The sequence below is a fragment of the Procambarus clarkii genome, unplaced genomic scaffold (assembly GCF_040958095.1).
Source record: "Procambarus clarkii isolate CNS0578487 unplaced genomic scaffold, FALCON_Pclarkii_2.0 HiC_scaffold_485, whole genome shotgun sequence".
NCBI lineage: Eukaryota > Metazoa > Arthropoda > Malacostraca > Decapoda > Cambaridae > Procambarus > Procambarus clarkii.
The window spans coordinates 142,501-157,765 of record NW_027189518.1 but is presented as its reverse complement, the minus strand read 5'-3'; positions in this window follow the sequence as shown (position 1 = coordinate 157,765).

Sequence of the window (15,265 nt, the reverse complement as noted above, 5' to 3'; positions counted from 1 at the left end):
CAGCATTAAGTATTTTGTTCTCTCCTAATTCCATGTATGACTGGCCATCCTGTGAGGTGAGCTTGTAGCTGGTTTTTGATCTACACTGTGTGGTCTTTTATACAGAATAGGGAAGCAGCACATTGCTGTGTATACCTAAACATGTTTAAAAATACATTGTTTGAGAGGAGTTTTGTAGAAACTGGTAAGAGTAATTATAATATAATGTCTCCATGATTCAGTGCTCACCTCTTGTGAAAATTGCTTAGAGTTGTTTAGTCAGAGTTGATTTGTTTTTTGTATTGAGGCTGGTATTTTCTAAATTGATTCCATGTACAGTATGTCTAACCATCCTGTGAGATGGGAGTATTAGATAAACTTATAGCTAGTTTTTTATCTACACTGTGTAATATTCCATATAGAATAGGGTAGCAGCACATTGCTGTGTATACCTAATCTTCTTAATAAAAAAAATCAGTAATAAAGATTTTAAATTATAGTTTGTATTACAAATACAGTACTGTATTATCCTTATTAAATCATGTTGACCATGGATCATTAAGATCTCATGTTGATATGTAATACAAGTCATATTTCTTTTGAACTGCTAATCCATGCTAATCATTCATTAAATTGTGCATTATGTCTCAATTTTTCACTTCCTTGGATATACTGTACAGTACAAAAAGATAGGAAAAAATAAACCAGTAATATTTCTTTCATTATATTTTTCATTTAAATAACTGCATCAATATTTTTACAGCTGACAGGATTTGTTTTCCCATACAGGTGCATTATTTGTTAAAAAAATTTGGTTTATTGTTACACACAATGGTGCTACATAGCCTTCCCAGCTTGGTGCCTTCTTTTAATACTTACTGATTAAAAAATAAATAATAAATACATTTTATTCAGGAAAAGTACATACAGTTGATTTACAAACATAATGTTGGATTTATAGGCAGAGCTAGTACATACAATACCTAAAGCCACTAATACTCTAGCATTTCGGGCAAGGTGTGGGGGGAAAAAAACAGACTAAAACTTAATAGTAATCGGGATTAGGTATAAATTGTGTTGAAAGAAGGAATAAAAAATACAAAAAGGGGGTTAACATAGCATAAATCAGCAATTGCACATGTTGGTGAACAGCGTTGTTTAAAAAATAGCAAGACATGGGTTGACATTTAGGAGGTAAGTTAGGTTACATGGAGTTAATTAGGCAGTACTTGGTTTAACTCTAAACTGGTTGAGAGAGGTACAGCCGTTGACATGATTCGGGAGGTCATTCCACATTCTGGGTCCCTTGATTTGTAGAGCACTTCTAGTTTGGTTACACACAGCCAAATTGAGTAACAGGAAGAGGTCTTGGACACAAATTTGTTCCATGCTAAATGTAGAGGAATCAGCTGAGTATTCCTCAAATAAAATAAGTTGCCTCAGCTTATAAGGTAAATAAAATAAGCATTTCTCAAATAAGTAGCTGCCTCACCTCACTGCCTTACTGCTACATAGCCTTCCCGGCATGGTGCCTTCTTTTGATAATTACTTGTTCCACACCCAAATTGTATAACAGGAAGAGGTTTTGGACCCCTACTTCCCTCTCTTTTTTAATAATCTACAGTATATAGTCATAATTATACCTTTAAGTATTCAATGAATAAAGTTTGTGACATTTTTACCCTTCTCCTTACCTAACATCATTTGTGCAGCATATTTTTATTTTATGTATCACCCAGATTTAATTTCAAAATAAAACCAAACTAAATAAATTAGAAATGGGTATGTATAGCTAAGGTACACCCTTACTACTAGGTGAACAGGGGCATTTGGTGATAGTAAATGATACCATCAGGCAGGGCTCATCACCTTCTCTCATATTTCATGTTCACCAGTGTTTATTTACTTAATAACTACAGGTATAATATCTTGCTATTATAAAACTAATTCTACTATCATCAAACACATATTTACTTCAAGTTTCAAGCAGAGAATGCATATATAACTAACACGAAGGATTCCTCTTCACTAGATTCACCAGCTATAATATTTTGGTCATGTTCCAATATCATAAATCGATCCCAGTGTTATGTAGTAGAGAAAAAATGACTTATATCCAGTTTACGTAAAGCTACGAGTGGTCGAAACCACACTTAAATCCCAGAATGAACTTACGAAGGTTTTTCCACTTAGGGTAGCTCTTTGAATACGGACCTAGCCGCCACGAAGGCGCTACAGCTTTGTAACATCCTTTGCAGATAACACAAAAATCAGCATGAAAATTACCTCTGCTGAAGATATTGAAAAACTACAAGCAGATATTAATAAAGTTTTCGACTGGGCTACAGAAAATAACGTGATGTTTAAAAGTGATAAATTACAGGTACTCAGATACGGCAAAAATTAGAACCTTAACCCTTAAACTGCGCATGGCGTATATATACGCTCTGAGTAACATGTCCCATGGTGCGCATGGCATATATATACGCCATAGGGTGCCAGGCCTGATTCAAATGGCCAGCGGCTACACGGGGTTCACAGTAGCTTCCTCAGGGCTCTTGTAAACAGATGCCATTTAAAAAAAAATCGTGGGCAATATTCTCAGGTGTGAGAGGCACAGTACTGTTGGAGCAACCAAGGCCGGCGCACGCATCATACTTTTGAGTATAGCGATTATTAACCACTTTTATTATATAAATATATTACAATACACACTATTGAATAATATTACTGCAAAAAAACTAAGGAAAAATCAATCGGAGACATTGAAACAATTAAGTAATAATATCTTTGTGGCAACTCCCATCTGTCAACGCGGGTGACGCTGACCGGGTCTGACGACCGCTCTGTCAACGCCCACTTTTTGCCAGACTTCCTCGGTCAATTGCGCCCAAAATATGTCACCTACGATTTTTTTATTATTTTTTCCGTGCTCAGGGGACACAAATTAATATGTTTAGAAGACGAAAAAAATTTTGTGAATTTTTTTTTTCTTGCGCACAGGGGTGTAAATGTCCCAAGGACCCCTGAGCAGTGTAAGGGTTAAACATAATACTGGGTACAAAACACAATCAAATTTGCCCATAGTAGGAAAGAAACATGTAAAGGATTTGGGAATAATGATGTCTGATGACCTAAATTTTAGGGAGCATAACCAAGCAAATATTGCGGCAGCCAGGAAAATGATAGGATGGATTACGAAAACTTTCAAAACCAGGGATCCCATCACAATGGTTGTACTCTTCAAATCACTTGTGCTGTCCCATCTTGAGTACTGCTCAGTACTCACTTCCCCATTTAGAGCAGGAGAGATTGCTGAAATAGAGGGAGTACAGAAAACATATACAGGATACATAAACGAGATAAAGTATCTAAATTATTGGGTTCGTCTGAAAGCTCTCCGAATGTACTCACTAGAAAGACGATGGGAGAAATATCAAATAATATACAAGTGGGAAAATACTAGAGGGCCAGGTCCCAAATCTGCACAGTAAAATAACAACATACTGGAGTGAACAATATGGTAGGAAATGCAGAGTACTGTACAACCAGTGAAGAGCAGGGGTGCCATAGGCACAATTAGAGAGAACTATATAAACATCAGAGGTCCATGGTTGTTCAACATCCTCCCAGCGAGCATAAGAAATATTGCCGGAACAACCGTGGACATCTTCAAGAGGAAACAAAGTAGTTTCCTCCAACGAATGCCGGACCAACCGGGCTGCGGTGGGTATGTGGGCCTGCGGGCTGCTGCAAGCAACAGCCTAGTGGACCAAACGCTCACAAGTCAAACCTGGCCTCGGGCCGGGCTTGGGGAGTAGAAGAACTCCCAGAACTCCATCAACCAGGTATCAACTAGGTGTTTATGGATGAATAAATCATCAGGACGAGTAGAATTAACATGATCGAGATTAAAATACTTAGTCCATGTAGCAGGACCAAACAAAGCTTGGAAGGTATTAGAACCGGAAGGAATCGTGTGAGTGTGACTGCGGAGAGGACGGCACCGAGCACCCCCAGTAAGATGGGGGTAAAAGGTGCAGTTGTTACAATGAGAGATGAAGCCACTCCATGTGATGAGGTGGTCATCACTGGGGGCTTGGGGCTCAACCCTGCCACAGAGGTAGAAGGGGGAGCAGAGAGGGGTAGTTGGGACTTGGTAGATCAAGCTCTCACAAGTCAAGCCTGGCCTCGGGGACTAGAAAGACTCCCAAAACACCATCAAGCAGGGAAAGTCTGGAGCTGCTTGGTCTGGGACCAAAGTAGCTGGGGTTACAGAGCCCGGCTTTCCATCACAGTCCGACTCGGGGCCCTGGTCTCCCACCCCACATCTGAGAAGTTAAAAATAAGGGTCAGATATCAGCATGTAAATGAACAGGTAAACATATCATCAACAAACAAGCCCCCATACCCACCATGGCGGCACAATTAGAGGATAGGATACCCGATAAGACGTGGGCACCCCCAGGGGAGCATCGTGGATATATGCCCTGCAATCACCACTTTAAGAACCATCAGTCTGTCAAGGTTGGGCTCAGCAATGAAGGAAAAGAGTGACAATAAAAGTGTCCCTTTGCTCAACAATTTCGGGTACCACAGTTTTACGGGCGAGAGACTGTGCCTCACCTAACACCCAGTGTCAAAACAGAAGATGACATCTAAAAGAATGATCAAGAATAGCAAAAAGTCGCTGGGAAATAGCAATTAAAAAGGAGAATTGGGAAGGAAAAATTAAACTTAGTAGGAAAAAGCATTCACCACAATTAGTGAAGAAGGCAGCAGGAGCATAAGGCTTCAAAAGGACAGAGGACACTGTCCCATGGAGCATCCGCCAACCAAGCCCCCTCACGATGGCAACAGGCTGGAAAGGGAGGGAGAGATGAAAAAGATGAGAGGGTGAAGAATACTGCTCGGTGAGACATCAGTGTTAATGGGTAGAGTGGGAAAATTGGAATCATTCACAGAGATATACTGGAGCCTGTCACTGAGGTAAGATTGTAGGTACTGGAGGGAGTGACCTCTTACTCTGTAATGTTTCAATTTAAGAAAGTTAATGTGTTTACAGTGTCAAAATGTCTTATGTAGGTCAACAAATAAATGAATAAGGTACTCATTTTTTCCAAGAGCTGCATAAATTAATCATACTAACTGGGCATGATTGGTCCTTTTTTGGTCCTGAAGCCATTATGGCAAGAACTAAGTATAAATAGGAATAAGGCTGCATGTAAATTAACTCTTTAAAATATTTTAGACAAAATCGACAGAATTGATTTTGGTCTATAATTGTTGACTTCAGTGAAATTGCTGCTTTTATAGACTAAGGTTACTCTTGCTTTTTTCTCAAAATATCAGGAAAGGTTTAGAGTTCAAATAATTTGTTATAGAGCAATGCAATGGCTGGAGCTAAAAATCTAGAGACTTTTTGTAAATTAGGGGTGGTATCTCAACATACAGTATCTATGCATGGGGTTCATTCATCCACTGCAAACTACCTCAAGCCCATCATCACCCAACGAAAATCTGCTATCAGAAGTATAAAACTGTCTTCAAACAACACCCAACCTCTCTGTTTAAATCCCTGAACATGCTACATATACACTCGCTCTACACATTCTCTTGTGCTATTTACAAGTACAAAACCTTGTTCCTAAATGCTAACCCTGATCTGAAACTCTCCATTGATAGACGTAATAGAACCCACAAGCACCACAACATAAATATCTCTTTGATATAATTTTTTTATATAAATTGACAGTCAGGATAATATAATTGCCAATCAGACTAATATAACTTTGAATCAGGCTTTTTCACCCACAGGGTTATTGATCAATGGAACTGCCGACCCACCAAACCCATAACTGCTAAAACTGTGCTGAATTTCAAAATATACCTGGAAAAAATCATGAAGGCAAACTGGGAGGGGGAAGGGAACCTTCAACAAGCCGATGACTTCCTGTTCTCATCGAGGCCACTCGGGTTAGTGGCCCTCAGGTAAATCGGGTAAAATATTATTCCCAGACAATTACAGCATAACTGATAAAGTTAGGCTAGAGTAATAAATTTCTGGTAAATTTAGAGTGATAAATTTCTGGGGTAATATAAATTTAAATTTCTTATTAACTTGACTGACAGCTATAAATGCCAAGCCGCCTTCAATATACTGTTCAGTGAAATATTTATAATCAAGAATAGAACTCATAAATAGGTCTAAACAAAAAATAAGAAATGGACATCAGTTTGCATATGAATCTCCTGAGAAGATTCCTCGATTAATATACATTTCCTTACCAATCAAATAGTGTCACCTTAAGTACATCTCAGATTGTCTTCTTCACCAACTCCAATGCTAAATAATATTACAACAAAAATGTCCATAACTTAGCTACAGAGTATATTACATTTTAAATAAATTTCCACAGGAAGCAAAAAAAGGAAGCACATTATTTACATAAATATGAAGAAAAGCATTTAAAGCTTTGTTTTACCTTTGCTAAATTAAAGAGATATTTCTATACAGTACTTATAAGCAATTTTGAGTTTTCCTAGTGACAGCTTCTCCAGTTCTTGCTTGGTCATCTAACTTTCATAAAAGAACACTATAATAAAATATCTTCATATCTTTACCTTTTCATTGTGAAGTGTATTTCTCAAGCAAAATATAATTACCTCTGAAGAACATCCAACTGACATTGTGATAGCACACTGTTAGATTAAAGGTAAGATAATATACCATTATGTGCCTCATTATCCTTCAACATTCTCTTAATTATCTATCACACTCAAAGTGTTTGGCCTATTATCTGCATGTATCATCTTATGCCTCTTCATACTTCCAAGATGACTGAATCTTTTCCCACACTCTTGACACTCGTGAGGTTTGTCACCTGAATGCACTAACATGTGCTGTATTATTGTTCCACGTTTTCTAAATTTTTTATCACACTCGGCACATTGAAAAGGTCTCTCATCCACATGCACCATCCTGTGAGTTTTCATACTTCCACGATGACTGAATCTCTTCCCACACTCTGGACACTCGTGAGGTTTATCACCTGAATGCACTAACATGTGCTCCATTATAGTTCCACGTTCTCTAAATTTTTTGCCACACTCGGCACATTGAAAAGGTCTCTCATCCGCATGCACCATCCTGTGCCTCTTCATATTTCCAAGCCGACTGAATCTCTTCCCACACTCTGGACACTCGTGAGGTTTGTCACCTGAATGCACTAACATGTGCTCCATTATAGTTCCACGTTCTCTAAATTTTTTGCCACACTCGGCACATTGAAAAGGTCTCTCATCCACATGCACCTTCCAGTGTCTCTTCATACTTTCATGACGACTGAATCTCTTCCCACATTCTGGACACTCATAAGGTTTGTCACCTGAATGCACTAACATGTGCTTTATTATAGTTCCACGTTCTCTAAATTTTTTGCCACACTCGGCACATTGAAAAGGTCTCTCATCCGCATGCACCATCCTGTGCCTCTTCATATTTCCAAGCCGACTGAATCTCTTCCCACACTCTGGACACTCGTGAGGTTTGTCACCTGAATGCACTAACATGTGAGTCTTCACACTTCCACGCTCACTGAATCTCTTCCCACACTCTGGACACTCATAAGGTTTGTCACCTGAATGCACTAACATGTGAGTCTTCACATCTTGAGGACAGGTGAATACCTTCGGACACTGTGGACACTGGTGAGTCTTCATCTTCTTTATGACAGGTGCAGTTTGTGTGAAGGTTTTCTCCCCCGGATGTTGCGGGAAGCGTCAAGGCTTGAGTGTTGTTTCTTAGAATTAGACTTGATGTGAGCACTTGGCGGTCAATGGTGGTGCTTCTTCTTTATGATAGATACAGTTTGTGTCAAGATTTTCCCTTATTGCTCGTGCTGGACCTCACATGCGGGCGCTACTAAAATGGCGGCGGTTGTTTACCCTCTCATCACCTAAGCGTTCCAATGTTTTGGTCTGGTTTCACATATCATTTTTCCAACCTTTTATTTTTGTTTATAGCTAGTCATTTAATATTAACACTTGTATTTATTCTCATGTTTTTGAATCAAAGAATGTACTTGGAATTGCTTCTTTAAACATAAGGCCACACGATTATACTTTTTGAAGGAAACAGCTCTCTCACTGGGATACAAGATACTCCTTACATTGACAACAATAATTTTTTTGCCATTTCGGACACCAGTTTTGGACGTTTCGCTTATGTGTACGTGTTCAATATTAAATCGACTAGATAATGCTATTAATAATTAAATTATTATAAATTAAATAATTAAATTATTTATTATAAATAAATACTTAAAAAATGTATTATGTATGTTGTATTAAAAATTAAAAATACGGAGGTACACTATTTCACTCGGAGATATTTGAATAATACGAATTTTAATCTGAAAATGTATACATTTATTATTTATTTATTTATTTATTTATTTATTTATTTATTTATTTATTTATTTATATACAAGAAGGTACATTGGGTTTGTGAGAATACATTGGATAGTACAGTATTTACACTCTTGTAAAGCCACTAGTACGCACGTTTCGGGCAGGTCCTTAATCTAGCAGATAATTTTAAGTAGGTAATTTCTATCAGAATTAATAAAATGATAAAGATACATTGCAAGAGAAAAATGAGATGAGAGAGCTTAGTAAGTATATTAAAGCACATGTTATATTAAAGCTCTGATTGATTACATTGACAGCTTGATTAGTAATTTAAACAAGATTAATAGACACCATACAGCAGATTGACAGCACATATAAGACAGCAATGATCACAATGGTAAAGGTGTTCAGATTGGGTACATAAAGATTGGGAGACTGGGTAGCAAAAGATACAGATAAACAAGATTTATAAACACCATACAACAGATTGGCAGCACATATAAGAAAACAGCAATGATCACAATGGTAAAGATGTTCAAATTGGGAACATAAAGGTTGGGAGATTGGGTAGCAATAGATTCAGTGCAATTTTAAGGCAAAAAGTGAAAAGCTATGAAGATGAAATTAGGTACTTTTTAGTATTGATTTTGAATGATGTAAAAGTTGGACAGCTTTTCAATTCAGTAGGGAGTTGAGTTCCATAAACTGGGTCCCTTTATTTGCATAGAGTGTTTACACAGATTAAGTTTAACTCTGGGGATATTTAGTTGATACTGTTTTCCAAGCTGGTGCTTAAGGCGTCAATGGTGTCCTGTTGTATCTTACGTGCTTGGTGGGCCTATCACACAACTCAGTCTCCTCTCCAGAAGTTTTCTCTCATGTTGGGTTAGAGGGACTTTGGAAACGACAGTTTGCTTTAAACTTCCCTCCCTCTGGTGTTGTTCACGTTGTATCCGTTGTTTCTCCGATCTCCATCTCTCCACTCTCTGTCTCGGCCTCCTTCATGCTGGTATCTGTTCATGCTGTTCCACCGTTCAGATTGGTTGTTGTTCAGTGTTTGGCGCCTGTTGTCTCCGCCTCTGTCTCCGTTGTCGCTACTGTCCTTGTTCCCTTGGAAAAATTCTAGTTCCTATTGTTGTTGTAGCCCCTGTTATTGTTGTTACCTCTGTTGTTATAGCCTTGGTAACGGTTTGGGAAGTTGTCTCTAATGTTACGGCCCCTGTTACTTAAGGATCAGTTTCTGTTTCCTCACAGGATTAATTGAATTCTATGACTAGGCAACAAAAATCAGGCAAGAAAGAGAGGGGTGGGCAGACTGCATATTTTTGGATACGCCAGAAAGCCTTTGACACAGTACCACATAAGCGACTAGTGCACAAGATGAAGATGCAGGCATGAGTGAAAGGGAAGGTACTCCACTGGATAAGGAGTACCTAAGCAACAGAAGACAGCGAGTCTCTGTAAGGAGGGGAGGTCTCGGAGTGGCGAAGCGTCACCAGTGGAGTCCCACAGGGATCAGTCCTTGGACCTATACTGTTTCTGGTATATGTCCTCAAAAATTAAGAGGAGCATTAAGACAGAAGAAGATCGCATAAGGCTTCAAGATGACCTAGACCAACTGGAAGAATGGTCCAATAAATGGCTACAAAAGTTCAACCCAAGTAAATGAATGGTGGTGAAACTAGGTCGAGGAAATAGGAGGTCAGATAGTGAATACCAAATGAGAGAGGAAGTCCTTCATGAAATAGACAGAGCGAAAGATCTAGGAGTTGCTATCACGCCAAACCTGTCTCCTGAAGCCCACATCAAAAGAATAATATCGGCGGCGCATGCGAGGCTGCCTACCATCAGAATTGCCTCAGAAACCTATGTAAGAATCCTTCAGTATCTTGTATACCACATATGTAAGGCCAATCCTGAGTATGCGGCCCCAGCATGGAGCCCCATACTGGATTGCATTGTATGTAAGTATGTACCTTACTGAATAAACATATTTATTTATTTATATTTATTGTCAAGCACAAGACGAAGCTGGAAAAGTTTTTGAGGTATGCCACTAGTCTAGATCCAGAACTAAGTTGCATGAATTATGAGGAAAGCTGCGTGAACTGCACCTCACGTCGCTGAAGACAGAAGAGCTTGGTGAGACATGATCACCACATACAAAATTCTCAGGGAATTGACAGGCTGGACAAGGACACATTATTTATCACAGGTGGTACATGCACAAGGGAACACAGGTGAAAGATGAGTACGCAACTGAGCCACAGACACAACAGAAAAACTTTTCTAGTGTCAGAGTAGTTAGTTAAATGGAGTGCACTAGGAAGTGATGTGGTGGAGGCTGTCTCCATGCAGTTTCAAATAAATATAAATAAATAAATAAATATGTTATTCAGGTAAGGTACATACATACAAGTGATGTTACATTAATGGATTGATATATAGATAGAGCTAGTACATACAATGCCTAAAGCCACTATTACGCAATGCGTTTCGGGCAAGAAAAACATTAATATCTAGAACTTAATACTAATTGAGCATAAAGAATAAAAAGTGTTGAGAACAAATACAAATAAAGATAAAAAAAAGGGGGAACATGACTGAAAAAGCAGCACAAATACAATAGGTTGACAAACAGTGTTGATTAAAAAAAAAAAAAAAAAACAGACATGGTTGACAATAGAGGAGTGAGGTAGGTTACAGGGAATTTATTAGGTAGTGTTAGTTTTTATCTTAAACTGGTTGAGAGAGGTACAGTCTTTAACATGGTTGGAAGGTCATTCTACATTCTGGGTCCCTTGATTGTAGAGCATTTCTAGTTTGATTAAGTCGTACTCTAGGAATATCAAAACTGTATTTATTTCTGGTGTGGTACTCATGGGTTCTGTTACAAGCTTCAATGAAGCTTTTGAGGTCAGGATTAGCATTACAGTTCAGCGTTTTATATATGTATAATACACATGAGAGAATGTGCAGTGACTTAATATCTAACATATTCAGAGATTTGAGTAAGGGTATCGAGTGATGTCTGGAGCCAGAGTTGGATATTGTCCTAATAGCAGCTTTGTGTTGGGTAATACGAGGACGTAAATGATTTTGGGTAGTAGAACCCCAAGCACAAATACCATAGTTGAGGTATGGATAGATGAGGGAGTAATAGAGAGTAACCAGGGCAGGGCGGGGTACATAATATCTGATCTTAGAAAGAATGCCAACAGTTTTTGAAACTTTTTTTGATATATTTAGAATGTGACCCTGGAAATTCAGCTTGTTGTCGATGAGAACGCCAAGGAATTTGCCATCTTATTTGTTACAAATTTGGGTATTGTTTATTTTGAGATTTATCTGATTAGAGGATTTATTGCCAAACAGAATATAAAACGTTTTGTCAATGTTAAGGGTGAGTTTGTTGGCAGTTAGCCAAAGATGGACTTTCTCTAGCTCAGTATTTACTGTGGCATTTAGAGCAAGGGGGTCAGGACTGGAGTAAATGAAGGTTGTGTCGTCAGCAAATAGAATTGGTTTGAGGTGTTGGGAGGCATTTGGAAGGTCATTAATGTAGATGAGAAAGAGGAGAGGGCCAAGTATGCTACCCTGAGGAACACCAATGTTGATGGGTAGGGTGGGAGAAATTGTATTATTCACAGAAACATACTGGAGCCTGTCAGTAAGATAAGATTTGAGGTATTGCAGGGAGTGTCCTCTGACTCCATAATGATGTAATTTAAGAAGAAGGTTTTGGTGGTTGACAGTGTCAAAAGCCTTAATGGACAGGGGTTACTCTTGCTTTTTTTAGAATGTCAGGAAAGGTTTGGAGTTCAAGTGACTTGTTGAAGAGCAATGCAATAGAAGGGGCTAGAGATCTGGAGGCTTTTTTGTAAATTAAAGTTGGTATCTCCTCGAGGGCACTAGACTTGGTTTTAAGGGAAAGGATTATTTCATTGACATCAGTGGAACTAGTAGGCTTTAGGTACAGAGACTGTGGATAGTTACCTGTAAGATAGTCCTTAACATCAGTACAGGAAGATGGAATATCATTTGCAAGGGATGACCCAATGGAAGAGAAGAACCTATTGAACTCAATAGCAGAATCAGAGGCTGAAAGCTGACCAACATTATTGGAAAGGAGTGTTGGTTTGTTATTTAAAATCTTCTGTGATCCCAATATTTGTGAAATTGTGCTCCAAGTTTTTTTTAATGTTGCTCTTTATTTGGGTAAATTTATCATCATAGTATTTAGTTTTGGCTCGTCTAATTATTTTAGATAGCAATAACGAGTAATTCTTTGTGAATTCTTTGGAGACTGTTCCTAGCCTATACTTCTTCTCAAGGTCATGTTTTTTGTTAATGGATTTAAGTATTCCCTTTGTAAGACAAGGATTGTTAAGTCTTTTGCTTGTGACTTGTTTTGTAAGCATAGGACAGTGGGTGTTATAAAGGCTAAGAGTTGTTTGTAGAAAAGATTGCACTGCTAGGTTGATGTCCCCTATGTTACCTAACTCGGACTCCCAGTTGACATTATCAGCAGCAGTTATAAAATTGTTTATAGCAGTTTCATTGTGCAGCCTAAAGCTTAACTCCCTTGTCTCTAGAGGTGGTTTGCTAATGTTAGTTAAGAGAAATGTGGGGTAATGGTCTGTAGTGCTATCGGTGATTATACCTGAAGTAAGCGGAGAGGTTATGTTAGTCCAGATGTGATCTAGAGTCGTAGCAGTACTATCAGTGATTCTAGTTGGTCTAGTGATTAAGGGTATGAAGAAGCAGGAATTCATACAGTTGAGGAAGCTAACAGCAGTAGGGTGTTCAGGCTCGCAGAGGTCAATATTAAAGTCCCCTGCGATAATTAGATGGTTTTTGTTCAATCTGTTATCTAGTATTAGATTTCTAAGGTTTGAATTGAATTCGGACACATCAGTGTTAGGAATTCTATAGACTGCACCCACAGACAGGACAGACTCGGCACCCTTGACTCTGAAACTGGCGAAGATATACTCCCCACAGCAGTCTCTAGTTCTAATTATTTTTAAGCATGTTAGTTCTTGGTGGTAGTAAAGAGCAGTACCACCACCTCTCTGAATTGGTCGACAGTTGTGAATATCCGAGTAGTTAGGCATGTTAAAGAGTTGAGTATTATCCTCTTTCAACCACGTTTCAGTAAGTATAATAAAAGAGAATTTGTTGTCAATAGTTTCAATCAAGGCACTAACGTCATCGAAGTGTTTACCTAGGGATCTAACGTTCAAGTTGATTACAGAGATATTGTGATTATCTGTTAATACATTGTTTACATCATGTGCTGTAAAATATCTGCAATTTTGATCATTGAAGTGATGATTGTCATTGATAGTGGATAAGAGGTTTAGTTCTGGGTCTATACTTGTCTGCATAAAAGGCTGTTTGCAGGAAAACAAGGCAAGAATGGCAAATTTCAAAATAGAAAACAAAGAAAAAAGTAGATTAAAAATTCTAAAGTAAAATAAACTTAATGGTAATTTTAAGTAAAAGAAAAAAAAAAAACTTAATGGGAACTAGGAATGTAAAAATTAACTAGAATAATTAATAACAATAGATGACCAAAAAAGTAAAAAAAACAATTATGAAATCTATAAGATGAAAAGCTTACTATACTATGATAAGTACACTATAGTTGAATACTAAAGTTACACTAAAACAAACTGAGGTAGTTTAAATAGAGATACACTCAGGAACACTGGATAATGAAGTTAATACTAGAGGACACAGGCAAAACCAGTGTACTATGGAACATGGGAGTAAAAGAAAAAAAGACAATAATAAAGATGACAATATTATTCTTTTTTTTTTTTTTATAACTAAAGTTAAAACCTTTTGAAAGGAGAGGCAGAGCTAAAGTACACAAAGGTAGTTAAATGAGATTATAATTTGAATTCAGGCTATACAGCAGTTATCCCACAGTCACTGAGGAAAGAATTAAGGTGAGCTTCTGTGGTTATTGAATAGGTTTTTCCAGTGTCAGTCCTCCTAGCTATAATTTTACCATCTCGCACAAAACAGTGTTTAATTGTAGGGGAATTTTTGCAGAAGCCACGCAGTTTAAAAAAGAGATTTTGCCTGCACCTGGTCAGACATTCATTCACATAAACAGTGGATTTACTAGCAACTGCAGATGAGATAAGATCAGTCTTGCGGGAGCAGCTATCTAATTTTAAACGAATTCGCCTATTATTAGTACCAGATGATTTGGTACCCACTCTATAAGCTGCTTTGATGTCATTTTTTTGGATCGAATAATTTAACTTATCCTGCAATACTTTGATCACAATGGCAGCACAGTCTTCACCATCAGTTTCTTGGGGAAAATCACGTGAAGAGATAATTACAGACTCAAGTAGTTTATGTTGGTCTGTCTCGTCTTGGGTAACAGTGTGTTGTTGTTGTAGGTTGTTCAGATGGTTCTCAAACTGTTGCAATATTTCTTCCTGTTTTTTAGTGGTTGCATCTGGATTAAAGTTTGTAACTGTGTTCTTGAGAATGCTTAATTCTTGTTCGAGGTTGACGACTTTGGTAGATAGATCTTGATTGCTCTTGTGTAAGTCTACAACTTCATTCTGCAAAGATAATAATGAGCCTTGCAGGTTCATTATTAAGGCCGACTGCTCTTTGATTACTGTCATTTGATCTTCATGTACTTGAGTTAATAACTTGAGCCAAGGGTTATCAGCAAAGCGCTTGAAGTCAGAACAAGGGGCAGTAGCTCGTTTAAGTTGGTCCATATGGCTACCTAATTGTTGCATGGCCCGTGTCAGAGACGGCGCTGCGCCCAGCTGAGATTGTTTGTTATTGTTGACGGGGGAGAGTCGGTACCCCCCACGGCGGCCACCGAGGGTGAGAT